The sequence below is a fragment of the Hyperolius riggenbachi genome, chromosome 5 (genome assembly GCF_040937935.1).
Source record: "Hyperolius riggenbachi isolate aHypRig1 chromosome 5, aHypRig1.pri, whole genome shotgun sequence".
Lineage (NCBI taxonomy): Eukaryota > Metazoa > Chordata > Amphibia > Anura > Hyperoliidae > Hyperolius > Hyperolius riggenbachi.
Genome location: NC_090650.1, coordinates 44,218,564 through 44,234,132, shown reverse-complemented (window position 1 = coordinate 44,234,132; position 15,569 = coordinate 44,218,564). Strand labels below are relative to the sequence as shown.

At 44.8% G+C, this 15,569-nt stretch overlaps 1 protein-coding gene across 3 annotated transcripts in view; it reads right to left on the bottom strand.

Moving 5' to 3' along the window:
* The window catches only part of CACNB2 (calcium voltage-gated channel auxiliary subunit beta 2), a 352,606-nt gene that overhangs the window by 163,448 nt on the left and 173,589 nt on the right, over positions 1 to 15,569 (bottom strand). The window lies entirely within an intron of this gene.

Here is a 15,569-nt window from a genome sequence, read left to right as displayed (position 1 = left end):
TCCTCCCCATAGTGAGGTCTGAGGCTGGTTGGGAGGCTGCTCGATCACGGGATCCCAGCGTGGTAATGTATCCAGCAGGCGATCGGGGGGGGGGGGGGTGATAATTGCAGGCAATCAGGGGAAGCCGGCAGACAATACTAGCTAGCGTAGTGCTAGCTAGTATCTAAAGGACATATTTTAACTAATAGATGAATTCTGGGGGGGTCCCAATCGCAAGCAAATCCTCTGCAGCGGCAAGCCCAACACAGTGTCGGGCATACCGCTAAGGAGGTTAAAGGACCACTATTGTGAACATTTTCAAAATGTAAGACACATATCTATACATACTTATGAGAAGTACATTTCTTCCAGAGTAAAATGTGCTGTCACTTACAGTCGTTATTAAAAATCTGATCCGATGGTTCCATCTCCTCATTGGGGATTCTTAATATTTCCTTTATTCTCTACAAAAGCTCCTCTACTTTTCTGCTGAAGTGACCTAGCTGTTGCCAGGGTGATGTGTCTATTCAGCAAAGGTAGGTAGGAGGAAGTAGAATCAAGACACAGGCAGAGAGAGTCTCCTGGCCGGTGTTGTGTCTGATTACGCTGCCTGTTGATTTGCGCTGCCACGCATGCGCAGTAGGAGACTGTGCGGCCACATTTTCTATTGAATGATGCTGCTGGTGGTAAAATACTAAATATCCCCGCTCCCACACCTCTTACGCTCCCCAAATTTTCAGAGTAGGGAGGGAACCCCCAGAACAACCTCTATGCCAAATTGCAGCCCCCAAGACCCGCTGGTTCCCGAGATAGGTTTCTCTAATCTATCTCCTGAACCAGCGGGGCTAGGGGACTGCAATTTGGCATAGAGGTCGTTCGGGGGATCCTCTCCCTATCCTGAAAATTTGAGGAGTGTAGGATGTGTGGAAGCGGAGATATTTATTATTTTACCATCAGCAGCATAATTAACTTCACACTGAGCATGCGTGCTACTCAGTATGGAAGGGAGCTTCAGGGCAGCGCAATCAGACATTACACCAGCAATGACTATACATTTGCTGATGAGCCAGAGATAAGCAAGCCTGTACTGCTCTCTGCAGGGGCAGTAAACATTTAAATACACAGGGAATGCTTTCAAACGCTCTTTTATGAAACTAAGACTAGTAAATGGAATTTTACTTTTGGGAGTTTGATCCCACTTTAATAACTTCTATCTATGGCATTCTATCCAATAGACTTCAGGGTCACCTGAACATTTTTTGAATCTTATATACGTTTCGGCAACATTCAATAGAACTACTGTATATTTTGGACTATAAAACTCACTTTTTCTTCCCCAAAAGTGAGGAAAAAAGTCACTGCGTCTTATAGTCCAAATGCAGGGAGTTCCTGACTTGTGAATGCCTACCAATACGAACCTTTAACCTAACGCAATGTCAGGGACTCCCTGTACTGTATCCATGCAGATACAATGTCGGGGACTTCCTGTACTGTATCCATGCAGATACAATGTCGGGGACTTCCTGTACTGTATCCATGCAGAGGAGGACACATGGGCAACACAGGAGGACACAAGGGGGACAGAAGAGGACACAGGTAGATACAAGAGGTACAAGGGGGCATGAGGTACAAAGGGGGCAAAATCCTTATGGATGCACCAAGTTTAGTATATATTTTTTTTTTCCCCCTGGTTTTTGTCCTCTACACCTAGATGTGTCTTATGGTCAGGAGCGTCTTATAGTCAGAAAAATACGGTAATTACATAAGGGTGCACGAATAAATCTCTGTATTATTGTGGTCACAATTCACTGCAGGTGATCTGACTCCACCTGCCTTCTATTATCTAAGCTGTAGCAGGATAAATCCACCAAGCCACAGCTAAGAGTCCTGAGAACCCAGCAGTCACTTAATGCGCACCTCATGTACTTCTTAATCTCTCCGTGTAAACATGCTCCCAGGTCACCATAGCAACTAACACTCCATCAAACCGCCTTATTTGAATCTCAGTAGCTTTCAGGCAGGGAAGACACTTGTTAGATTTACACACGTTTTTCATGCGGAAACGCACTTTGTTAGATTCACATGCACCGTCACGCTTGGCATTGAAGTCAATGGCCCGCACAGGAATGTTAAAAAATGTTTGCGTTTGTCTTTGTCCCATGGAGCCATCTCATATTGCGCGCATTTACAACTGCAATGCATCTTGCCACGTAACGAAAGATCGCAAACTAATGTGAAAAAACGCACCCGAAAAATGCAAACAAAAGTGTGATGTCAGAGCACTGGAAAAATCAAAGGCCGATACACCAGTGTCAATCCAAGAATGTCACACAACCTTCCCAAATCATACCGCACAGCCACACCCTAGACTGACTGACAAGTTAGTGGCTGTAAAAGACATGACCCCCCACTTTGTAAAGAAAGGAAGGGAGTTACTGAGCAAGATGCCACTTCCCAGAATGCATAGCAAGAGGCTGGACTGCTGCAGTGATGTCCTTATACAGGAGCCAACAGAGCCTCACCATGCTGGAACTTCTGGCATTTGGGTGAGTATAACAGGAAGTTTCCAGTTTTCCTGATCTACCGTTTATATTGCAAACACGTTTCTTGAAAATAACTGTGTCATGGTGACACAAGTAGCACATGTTCCAGCGGCTCATTCGCTTCAGCACAATATTTACTACTGAGGTCACCTGAAATCGACACTGACCTTGATGTAAAATATCAATGGCCATTCTCTTCCCCTTTCTAACTTACACACACAGACGGCATGGCTTGTTGCTAGGCAACAGTAACACAATACCAGCGTATGCACAGATATAATAGAAGGGATGGAATTGTGTGGATGCCACGAAGGTGTAATACTACTCTCCTAACAATATCACCTGCTAGCCATCAATTAACACATAAAACATAAACTTCCTGAATTTCAACTAATCATTTCATCTGAGAGCTTTTTTTATAAGGGTAAATAATACCGAGCGGTGAGGCCGGGTTACACAAAACAGATTCCTGTGCCAAGCCGGTTATCATCTGTAGTTCATCAACCTCGTCTCTCCTGTCCAAACACAACGGCACAAGCCCGTCTCTGTAGAACTTCAGGTCTACTTATAAAGATGGTGGCCTGCAAAAGTAACATCACTTTTGTAGAGATCTGCACGATGCTTGTTTATAAAAGTAGTTGATCAGATAAAATGGTCACTACTTTAATGCCTGGCACACACCATCCAATTTCCCATCAGGTAGATGGTCGAATAGATAATTTCTGAATGGTCCGATCTGATTTCTGATCAATTTTTCGATCACTTCTATACAAAACTGATCAGAAAAACGGCCGCTCATGCTCTTAAAGAGAACCAGAGATGAAGCAACCTCATGTATTTTACCTTATAAATCAGTGGGAACATGACAGTAAACACCTAATCTGCTCTTTGTTACATTGTTCTCTGTTTAATTTGCCTGTTATCACCTCTAAGATAAGAATCCCGACTAAGCAGTCGGTCTGGCTTTGCTACAGAATAATTATAGCTGAGACTGTGTTCTTTGCTGTCTTCAAGTCCAAGCCTGCCCCCTGCTGGCTTTGCTCAGGAATCATTATAGCTGAGTCATTATAGCAAAGCCAGAATCAATGCTCAGTCCGGGATTCTTATCTCAGCTAGATAACAGACACTTTTAGCAGTGAGGATGGAACAGAGAGCATGGTAAATGTTTTCTTTAATGTTCCCACTGATTTCTATGGTAAAATACACAAGGGTGCTTCGTCTCTGGTTCACTTAAAGGTAGTCTGAAAGAGACTCTGTAACAAAATGTTCAGCCTTAGTTCTTCTATCCTATAAGTTCTTTTGCCTGTTCTAATGTGCTCTGGCTTACTGCAGCCTTTCCTAATTGCACAGTGGCTGTGTTATCTCTGTTATATGATCTGATCTGTTTTCTTCTGTTGGCTCTGTAGGCTAAAGGTGGCCACTAATGATCCAATCTTTTTCATCCAATCATACCATTTATATGTAATATAAGGTAATTTCCTGAAGTATCATTCAGTATATTTACTCAATTTACCCTTATACTACATAGATTTGGTAAGATTGGATGAAAAATATTGGATCATTAGTGGCCACCATAAGGCTGGAATGTGTGGAATGTGCAGGGCTGCTTGTGATTGGATAGAAGCGATACACACCCTCTGCAGGCCCCCTGCAGGCTCTGTATGACTCACACACTCTGCTTATGTGAGCCTATCAGAAGCTGGTTAGTTTGTTTGTAAACACTGCCTAAAACTGTTAATTACAAGCCAGGATTGCAGCGGGGAGTGGCAGAAACAGCACAGAGGGGCCCAGGAGAACATAATGAATAGAATGGTATGCTTTTTATTGTAAGAATTTTAGAGTACAGATTCTCTTGAAGCAAAAATAAAAAACAATATACTTACCAAAGGAGAGGGAATGCTCTGAGTCCTATAGTATAGAGCAGTGCTCTCCCCAGAATTGTTTTCCAGCTGGGTGGCATGAAATAGTAGCCGGGTGGCATGAAAAAGTAGCCGGGTGGGGCAAGTTTAAAATGCAGGGCAACTGTGCTTACAGCATAGGAGGAGGTGAACCGATGACAGCTGGGTGGTGGTCACCAAATCTAGCCGGATGGAGCACCCGGCTAAAAGAGCCTGGGGAGAACACTGTAGAGCCTTCCTGTTCTCCTCGTCCCGTCGTTCCTGCACTGGCTCCCCTATTAGCAGTCTCTGACCAATTGGTCGGAGACTGCTCTCTTCTGATTTGAGTGGGCTTCAGGAGTCTTCAGGATCACTCGGGCTCCCGAAGACAAGCCGCTCCATACTGCGCGTGCGACGTGCACAAGTGCCCTATTTTGCGCTCTCACACGTGCGCAGTACAGAGCCACCCATCCATGCGAGCACTCAGACTCCCAAAGCCTCCTGTGGCAGGAGATTTAAATGTAGGAGCCTACGGGGAAACGAGGGGACGAAGAGAGGAACGGGAAGGCTCTGTAGGACCCAGAGCATCCCATTTCCTTAGGTAAGTATCTGTTTGTTTTTTTAATGGCATCAGATTTACTTTAATGCAGATTTGGAGATCTGAAATGAACTGATATGAAGGCTGTCATGTGCATTTCATTTTAAACAATGCACATTGCCTGGCAGTCCTGCTGATCCTCCGCCTCTAACACTTTTAGCCATAGACCCTAAACAAGCAGATCAGGTATTTGCATTTGGCGCATGCTTGTTTCAGGTATGCGATTCAGATACTACTGTTGCATGAATGATCAGCAGGATGCCCGGCAACTGGGATTGTTTAAAAAGAAATGAATATGGCAGCCTCCATATCCCTCTCACGTCAGTTATCCTGTAATGCAGTTTTTGGAGAACTAAAAATCATGGCGGGCTACTCTTGTGCCCATCTTTAAGTGACAACATAATCAACCTTAAATCTGAATGAAACTCAGTATTTCTTCTTTGCTCTAAAATATTATTTACAGCATATTATATACTACCACCATTTTTTTAGTAGAACAGCATTCAATTAGTTAAACACAGGAGTTAAAAGTTCAGTGCAGAGAAAGCTGGATCTGAAGTGGAGATAATGTTATCTTGTGTTTACTTAATTGTATCAAGTGAGGAATGTGACACATTCTCTGACTGTGCAGAGTCTCCTGAACACAGACTGCCTTCAATACAAGATGAATAAATCCAGTTATGTATAAAAATGCAAAGGCAGCTTTCAAAGTAAATCAACTGAACTTTGGGAACTTATAATTTCTAAATGAATAATAATACTTGTGCACAAAAGCAAATATGATAACTGTATGGGTTATAAAAAGTAGGAAAACACATTATTATTGAATTTTTGTCAGAGTTTAAAACCGCTTTAAAAGCATTCAGGTAAGATAACTGACTCTTCCTGCTGACCCATCCACTCCCAATACAACCACCTACACACATACCGTATACACACCTAAAAAAGTAAAACTTACTGGAACAGTCCAACAGAGAAGCTAAAGAATCCTATGTTAAGTATAAGATCGGATCAGACATGTGCATCTCCCTTTATGAAGACGGAACACAGAGTACTGTCCTGCACAACTTTTACAGGCACCAAAAATTGAAGTCAGGCCTAGTGTACACCAGAGTGGTTCGGCATCGTTTTTCGATCCGCTTGCGGCTGCGGATACGCTTGGGTAATGCATTTCAATGGGCTGGTGCACACCAGAGCGGGAGGCGTTTTGCAGAAATGCATACTCCCGGGCTGCTGCAGATTTTGGATTGCAGAGGCGTTTCTGCCTCCAATGTAAAGTATAGGAAAAACGCAAACCACTCTGAAAAACGGCAGTTCAGAGCGGTTTTGCAGGCATTTTGTGTCAGAAGCTGTTCAGTAACAGCTTTACTGTAACAATATATGAAATCTACTACACTAAAAACGCTTCACAAAACCGCAAAATGCTAGGTGAAACGCTACAGAAAAATAAGAAAAAGCGTTTCAAAATCTGCTAGCATTTTGCGGATCTGCTAGCGGTTTTTGGTGTGTACCGGGCCTCAGATAGGAAACAGTTGGAGTTGTGACCCGGTGCTACAGCAGCAGCAACGAGGGGAGGCCAGAAACAAAGGACGTATTTACCATAAGGCACTGTAGGCTCATGCCTACAGGCGCCTGATGACAAAAAGACTGCTCACTCCACTCCCCAAGTGCCTCCCTCCTTGCTTATGCATAGTCCCAAGTGGAGCATAAATAAAGGTTACTCAACCGTCAGTCCACTGAGGATATCTCCCTTAAGTCGGGAGAACCTCTAGTTACCTAATATCTGGGGGCATCTGTAGTTACTTAGTATTAGGTAGCCAGGGGTACACTCAGTATTAAGGGAAGTAAGGGAGAAGTGACATCAGGGTAAACAAGAACATTTGTGGCGTAGTTTGGTGGGTGTTTGTAGGTTCATGGAGGGTGAAGTCTAGGGTGCCAGGACATCTATGCCTATAGGCTCATGTGATGTAAATCCGGGACTACCAGGAACAATAAAGTGCTATCAAGTTTATGCTGACCTAAGTCTTGCTTTACATGGGCGGCTGGCGGGACAGCTTGCTTACCCAACTCAAACGTTTTTCTGCTGCCGAGCAGCATTGGTTCCTGGCAATTCGTCATCGTGTTTTAAACCTCTTAAGAGGCACCACATGAACCCGGCTATCTTGGATGCTACTTGTAGTCCAAGACAAGACAACAGGATCTATCGCGGTGTTTACGCGAATTACCCGAAAAACTGTACCTCTTGTTCAAAAACCACTTCCATTCATATGAATGGAGCAGTGGTAGATCACTTTTAAATGTCGCTTTCGTCGCCAAGCAAAAATATTGCAGAAACCCGTGTGAACCACCCTAAGAGATTAAGCGGGTAATCACAACCCTTACAAGGGCCCATTTCCACTTGTGCGTTGCGAATTGCCGTGGAAAAAATTTGCATGCGGATGCGAATTTCGCATGCGAATTCGCATGAATGACGCTGTATGCGAATTTAACCATGGCAATGCCTGTGTGCTTTTCAATTGATTCCATGCGAATTAGCGTGCAAATTCGCATGAAAATTCGCATACACCCGTGGTATGCAAATTCTGATGGCTCTGCCATGCGAATTTTTCACGCGGGCAAAAACGCTCAGAAATCCTGACAAGTGGAAACTGTCCCATCCACTTGTATTGGCTATGCGAATTCGCATGCGGCAAACGCATGCGAATTCGCGATAGTGGAAATGGGCGCTAACACTTATCCCTCTAATATCAGGGCCCGTTTCCACTTGTGCGGTGCGAATCGCCGCGGTAAAAATTCGCATGCGGATGCGAATCACGCATGCGGTTGTATGCGAATTTTCGTGCGAATTCGCATGAAAATTCGCATGGATGACACTGTATGCGAATTTAACCATGGCAGTGCCGGTGTGCTTTTCCATTGATTTCCATGCAAATTCGCATGCGATTTCGCATGAAAATTTGCATGCCAAAGCCGCAGGCGATTTCCCTATTAAATACATTAGCGGCGATTCGCATGCATTCCACACGCAGGCGAATTCTGAGGGCTCTACCGTGCAGAAAAATCCTGCACAGAAAAACGCTCAGGAAAACTGACAAGTGGAAACAGACCCATCCACTTGTATTGGCTGTGCGAATCTGCATGCAGGAAACGCTTGCAGATTCGCGAAAGTGGAAACGGGCCCTCATAGTCGGTTTTAAGCTTCAGTGATTAATGCCCGGAGGAAACCCACCCAAACACAGAAAGAGGGCACAAACTTCATGCCAACTGTATCTTGGAACCCTAGTGCTGCAAGGCAAGAGTGCTAGTTTCCCCGACACCTGGCCCTAGACTGACTGTAGTAGCTCCTCTAAGGGGCCATGACAATGGACTGCGTAAAGTGCTGTAGAACATGTGGGTACTATATAAATACATAATAATCTACCGAAATTGTATCACTGTATGGCCAGCACTACAAATTCATCACCAGCTAAGATTGATCCCAGAGTTCTCGGAGTCCTGCTGCACACGAGCCGCTCCGCCAAACAGCAGGACTGTCTGTACAAACAAAGGCAGCTGGAGAGTGCAGAGAGCAGTAACATAATATTACGTATTGTGGAAACAGCAGTAAGTGGTGTCCATTTATAGGACATGGATAGGTAAGAGGCTCACCTATCTAGGATGATTTATTGACTACTGGTCCACAGTGCAGGGAGAAGAGGTTGGTGCAGGACAAGCAGTGCTCGTTCATTAGGATTTGTGTGCTCATCCACTCAGTCTCAGTCTCAGTCTGATGTCCTACTTCATTTCTGTATTTGATTAAAGGGGACCTGAACTCTTGCATAGGAAAGAATCTTGCATAGGACAGATGGAAAACAGAGAACTCCACCCTGTATGTATTTAGAGAGTTTAGCCTGTCTAATTCCCTCTCATCTGTGACTTATCACAAGTTGTAATTTGATCCATCAGCTGTGTCAGCTGACTGCCACGGCAGAGAAGTGGTCAGTTTTTAGACTTGTTTTCCTCAGACTCTGTCATAACTTCTGCTTTGTGCTGATTGTGAGTTTTATTTTTACAGCGGAGGTCCGCTTTAGGTTTGAGCTTTCACAGGTAGATTTCTGAATAGAAGGATGAGGCTCTAAGTTAGAGTTACAAGTACAAATGGAAAGCCCACAATACTTCCCTGGAATAAGGTATTCTAGCCAAGGCTTCCAAATATCTCAAACACCCTTTGTACAAGTCTAGTGGCAGCCAGAACGATATTAGATTACCTTCCTGGCAGAATGTGATCTAATGTTGAGCAGTGCAAGCCGGTTACCAGGTGCCAATAGATTGTATTATTTAGTGTGTCTCCATTGGGTAGAGTTGTATTTAGTGTGCATGCCTGTTCCACCACTGGGTAGAGTTCACCAAACTTCCTGAAGCGTCAGCAGCAGCAAGAACTGTGAAAAATATCTTCAGCAGAAGCATTGACAGCAATAACTTTTTTTTTACCTCTTGTGTACAAAAATGTCTTTATATTATCCCAACGTCTTACCTAATGCTGGGTTTATACCATACAATTTTCTGTTAGATTCTTCTGTTAGATTTTCTGTTAGATTTTCTGTTAGAATGCATAATTAGATTATTTTCTGTAGAGAATGGTCATCATCTCTGGTGCATTGTCTTCTGTTTATCTCCTGCTGAGTAGAACAATGCCTAATTGCTCGGCAGATAGATCGTAAGATAGATACATTTCCAACGTGTTCAACTTTATCTATCTGGCAGGTAAATCTAACAGAAAATTGTATGGTGTAAACCCAGCATAAGGCTTGGTTCACATTAGCGGTGGCCGTCCGGAATCGCCGTGCCGGAGCCGGACCGCTTGCAGAACGGACGGAACGGACGCACGGCAATAGCAATGAAAGCCTATGCGTCCGTTCACATGCGTCCGTTCTGCCGGACCGGAGCCGGACCGGATCCGGACTCCGGCGTCCGTTCCAACATGCGCTATTTTTTGGTCCGGCTCCTCCGGCAGCCGTATCCGGAGCGGAGCTGGACTGCACCATCCGGCCAATACAAAGCAATGAGAGCCGGAGAGCGCACAACACACTGGCTACAAAAACCGGACGTTCTACCCCACTTCCTATGCATTTTGGATGGGGACCACATGGGCCCAGCGTTCAAAGAGTGGGGCAGCAGCGATTTCATGCTGGAGCTCGTTTTGGCAGCAACATGTCTGATGTCTGATAACGAGGAGGCGAACAACAGGAAGGAGAGAATTCCCAGGTTTACGAGTAAAAAATGCCTGGATCCATGGTCCCAACTGCAGTCTCTGTATCCACGGATGGTCTCTACACGTCCACCTGTCTCCAACAATGACCCCAGACCCTTCTGCTGACCTCCCAGACCCCAGGTATTTACAGGATGTTACCTTCTTAAGAAACCGGATCCGGACCGCAACCGTGTTCACACCGCACGGAAACCGGATGCAAACGGACCGGATCCGGACCGGATCCGGATAGGAACCGTACGGATCAGGTCCGGTCCGGCTCCGGTGCGGTCCGGACATCCGGTGCGGTTTTGACAAAACCGCAAGTGTGAACGGGGCCTTAGGCTAAGATGAACCCCTCCAAAGCCCCAAAGAAACTATATTATATTCACAAGAGCTTCTTGAAGCAGAGAGAGGGCATTTCCACATTCTCGTGACGTGGGTGAAAGCGCACGACCCCGCAAACATCACTTAGTGTCATGTGACTATAACGACCTTTACAACAGATATGATCTTTAAGATGCCTGACGACTCCCACGCAAAGTACAGTGATCGCTTGAAGTCTCGTTCGGGTCCGTCATGTAACATCACGTGATGCCGTGCAGGCCGGAAGATGGAATGGGGAGCGCTCGCTGTCAGAGAGACATCACGTCACGAGGCGAGTATGTAGAGTAGCACTGGGGACAGATCTTTCCATTTGGCGATTATGTGGGTAAAAATCAGGGCTGTAGAGTCAAATACAAAAGAAGGTCCTGGATCACACTGGCCATAGAAAATGGTGGTACCTCACATCGTGAGGGAGCATGGGTCTGGAATGATACAATATCAGAAAAAAACAAAGGAACCAGGCCCTGCTTCAAATCACTGTAAACGTTATTCAAAAACAGAAAACACTGGATAACCACACTTGTTTAAAATCATTCTCAAAAATGATGGTATAGCGCAGTTGGCTGATTTTATGATTTTAAATACACAAGTGTGAATATCCAGCGTTTTCTATTTTTGAATAAAGTTTACCGTGGTTTAAAGCAGGGCCGTGGAGTCGGAGTCGAGGAGTCGGAGCAATTTTCAGTACCTGAAGTCGGAGTTGGAGGTTTCATAAACTGAGGAGTCGGAGTTGGAGTTGGAGTTTGTACCGACTTCACAGCCCTGGTAAAAATATTGTATAAATATTTCACAAATCCTTCAGTCAGGACTGTTTTAAACAAGTTATTCTTATGGGAGCAAATGAACAATAGGATGGCCCAAGAGAGTGCAAGTGAGATCCAAAATCAGCACAAGTGAAGTAACATAATCTACATACAGCATTAATCTAACACCAGCCGCAGAAGCCACTCCCACCTCTATCCAGTGGCTATCGCTGACCTGGGAGAGCTGCTGAAATGCAATTGGGTTAAGTGTCGAGATTTTAAGCTTTAGGCTTTTCTATATTTAGATGAGATTTTCAGGCACACTTTGAATAATGGATGCACAGCCTACAAACTGTATAGATATCGCAGAGGACACCCACAGACCCACCACTAATGAAAAACAACTAGTAAAAAAACCAATAATAATAATAAAAATAGTAATCAACACAAATGTAAATACTGAGCATTCTACATGGTATTTTATTTACAATTAGCAGCTTGCAGTAATTTCAAACCTGAATAATGTGATAGAAAAATCTGATCAGATTTTTATTAAAAAAAAAAAAAAAAAAAAAAAAAGAGATTGTTCTTTCTAGATTGAAAAAAAAATAGATTTTCATTTTTTTATGCAATAAATCGATTTCATATATATATATATATATATATATATATATATATATATATATATATATATATATATATATATATATATAGGGAAAAAACTATCAATTTGATTTTATGACCACTAAAGGGATACGAAGTGATTTATATCAGGGGCGTAACTAGAAGGGGGCAGCCCCTGCATACTTCACTCCCTTCCATAAAGGGGTCCATCCTTCCAGGTGCGTAACAAGGTCCCACCAGGCCCCCCTGCAGAAATACGCTTGGGGCCGTTTTGGGGGGCTGGAGGGGTTGCAGCATGAGGGGAAAGCCATGCTGCACTTCGGCAGGGAGGGGGGACGGTCCCTCCTCCCCTCGGGCTCTACCCTCCAGCTCCCCCCTCCCTGCCGAAGTGCAGCATGGCTTTCCCCTCATGCTGCGTCCCCTCCAGCCCCCCAAAACGGCCCCAGGATGTGAAGAATACATCATGATGGGCACACTTGTTTTATGGCCCTTGTGAGATGGGCCCCAAAGCAGGGCTGTGGAGTCAGAGTTGGAGTCGAGGAGTTGGAGCAGTTTTGGGTACCTGGAGTTGGAGTAGGTGGTTTCATAAGCTAAGAAGTCAGAATCGGGAGTCAGAGTCGGATGATTTTTGTACCAACTCCACAGCCGTGCACCAAAGCCGTGAAGGGCGCCAAGTGGAGGCAAAGGGAGGGGTGTGGTGAACATTGGGGGGGATCCCATTAAAGTTTTGCTTGGAGACCTCATGCTTTGTAGTTACGCCACTAATTTAGATTAATACTGTTCTTACTAATGATGATGCATCTGTCCCATTTAGTACAACGGAAACTGTACCAAAAATCGCATAGCAAGTGCACAGAGAAAGCGGGTGCGTTTTTCATTTGTGTTTTCTCTGTGACTGCCAATGGGAACAAGGTTTTATGCTAATTACAGAGATCACTTGAGATGGGAGCAATTGAAAAAGTCGCGGCCAAAAATGGACGCAATTGTTATTTTTCGATATATGTGGGCACAATTGATATTTATCGTAGTATAGAAAGCCGGAGCTTATACTAAAGGGGGGATCTGGCTATATACACTAATGGGGAACAGTTTATATGCACTAAAACAGGGGATCTAGCTATATACACTAAAGGGAGGGGGAGGCATCTGCCTATATACACTAAGGGGAGGGGGAGATCTGGCTATATACACTAATTGGGGGATATGGCAATATACACCTAAGAAGGATCTGGCAATATATACTAAAGGCTCACCTTTACCGCAGCACCTATACTGGCTAACCTGTACTGCGACACCTATAGCTGGCTTACCTATACTGGGGCACCTAGTTCACTAACCTTTACTGGGGCACCTATAGCTGGCTTACCTATACTGGGGCACCTAGTTAGCTAACCTTTACTGGGGGAACTGTAGCTGGCTAAACTATACTGGGTCACCTATACATGGCTAACTATACTGGGGGAACTCATACTCACGATCAGTGTGCTGATCCATCGTTGTGTATTGAAAATCGTGAATCGAATCAAAATCGCAATTTCTGACAGAAATCGCGCAATTCAATCTTTTCCTAAAATCGTTCAGGCCTAGAAAGCCGTTAAGCTATTTAGCGTGTGGCTCCAATTTAATTGAAATGTATTGTATTATTGTTAGCGGGGGTCAGGGGGTGTTAAGGTTAGGACCCACTAGGGGGGTCTTAGGGTTAGGCACCACCAGGGTGGTTTTAGGGTTAGACACCACCAGGGGGGTGCCGCTCGATCCAATCCCTGCTCGATTCAGCAGGCGATTCTCTTATCTTCCGCTTATTTTTCTTATCTTTTTCCATTGTGATCAATGCAGAATCGAGCGGTGAAACGATCAGGTGGGAGATCGGACATGTTGGAAATTATCTATCGAGCCATCTAAATGGTTTAAAAACGAACCGTGTATTCCCAGCATTAGGGTTAGGATCCACCAGGGAGCATCTTAGGGTTAGGCACCACCAGGGGGGACTTAGGGTTAGGCACCACCAGGGGGAACTTAGGGTTAGGCACCACCAGGGGGGACTTAGGGTTAGGCACCACCAGGGGGGACTTAGGGTTAGGCACCACCAGGGGGGACTTAGGGTTAGGCACCACCAGGGGGGACTTAGGGTTAGGCACCACCAGGGGGGACTTAGGGTTTGGCACCACCAGGGGGGACTTAGGGTTAGGCACCACCAGGGGGGACTTAGGGTTAGGCACCACCAGGGGGGACTTAGCGTTAGGCACCACCAGGGGGGACTTAGGGTTAGGCACCACCAGGGGGGACTTAGGGTTAGGCACCACCAGGGGGGACTTAGGGTTAGGCACTACCACTCTCTGTGTGAGAGTAGGGAGAGGTTAGGTTATAGTTAGGTTCAACATTATCGGTAAATTTACCGATAATGTAATACCACAATTAAATCATTATTAACCGTTTTTGTTATTTAACGCTACGCTTAAATAGTTATTTACCGATATTGCTAGTAATATCGTTGTTTAACGTTGCGTCTAAATTAGCTCGCGACTTTTTCAAATGTATGCCCTGAGATGACAGTTCCTGATCATTTCAGGAGAAATGATGCAGTCAGTAAGGGTGTCCCTCTCAGTGTTGCTTGGGAATTATTGCTAAAGTCATTTTCACATCAAAATTATGCCAGTGCAAATTATCAGTAAACAGGCACCGGGGTGGTGAGCAGGGCACACGATGCACCTGTTACTAGCTAGCTGATCGGCTACTATAAAAGGTATAGTTAGGCTAGCAGATTGGATTTTAGTAGGAAATTGGCTAGTACAGTGATTTGTAGATCTGTCATTTAGGAGTCAAGGGCGTTAGTGTTAGGCATTAGGAGGGGGGGGGGGGGGGTTAGTGTTAGACATTAGGAGGGGGGTTAGTCTTAGGCATTAGGAGTAAGGTTAGTGTTAGGCATATGTTAGGCATTAGGAGGGGGGTTAGTGTTAGACATTAGAAGGGAGGTTAGTGTTAGACATTAGGAGGGGGGTTAGTGTTAGGCATTAGGAGGGAGGTTAGTGTTAGGTATAAAGAGGGGGGCTAGTATTAGGCATTAGGAGGGAGGTTAGTGTTAGGCATATGTTAGGCATTAGGAGGGGGGTTAGTATTAGGCATCAGGAGGGAGGTTAGTGTTAGGCATTAGAAGGGAGGTTAGTGTTAGGTATAAAGAGGGGGGCTAGTATTAGGCATTAGGAGGGAGGTTAGTGTTAGGCATTAGAAGGGAGGTTAGTGTTAGACATTAGGAGCAGGGTTAGTGTTAGACATTAGGAAGGAGGTTAGTGTTAGGCATTAGGAGGAGAGTTAGTGTTATGCATTAGGAGGGGGGATTAGTGTTTGGCATTTGGAGGTGGGTTAGTGTTAGGCATTAGGAGGGGGGTTAGTGTTAGGCATTAGAACGGAGGCTAGTGTTAGGCATTTGGAAGAAGGTTATTGTTAAGCATAAAAAGGGGGGTTAGTGTTAGGCATTAGGATGGGGGTTTAGTGTTAGTCAAAAGGAGGAGGGTTAGTTTTAGGCATTAGGAGGGGGGTTAGTGTTAGGCATTAGCAGGGGGGAAAGTGTTGGACATTAGGAGGGAGGGTAAG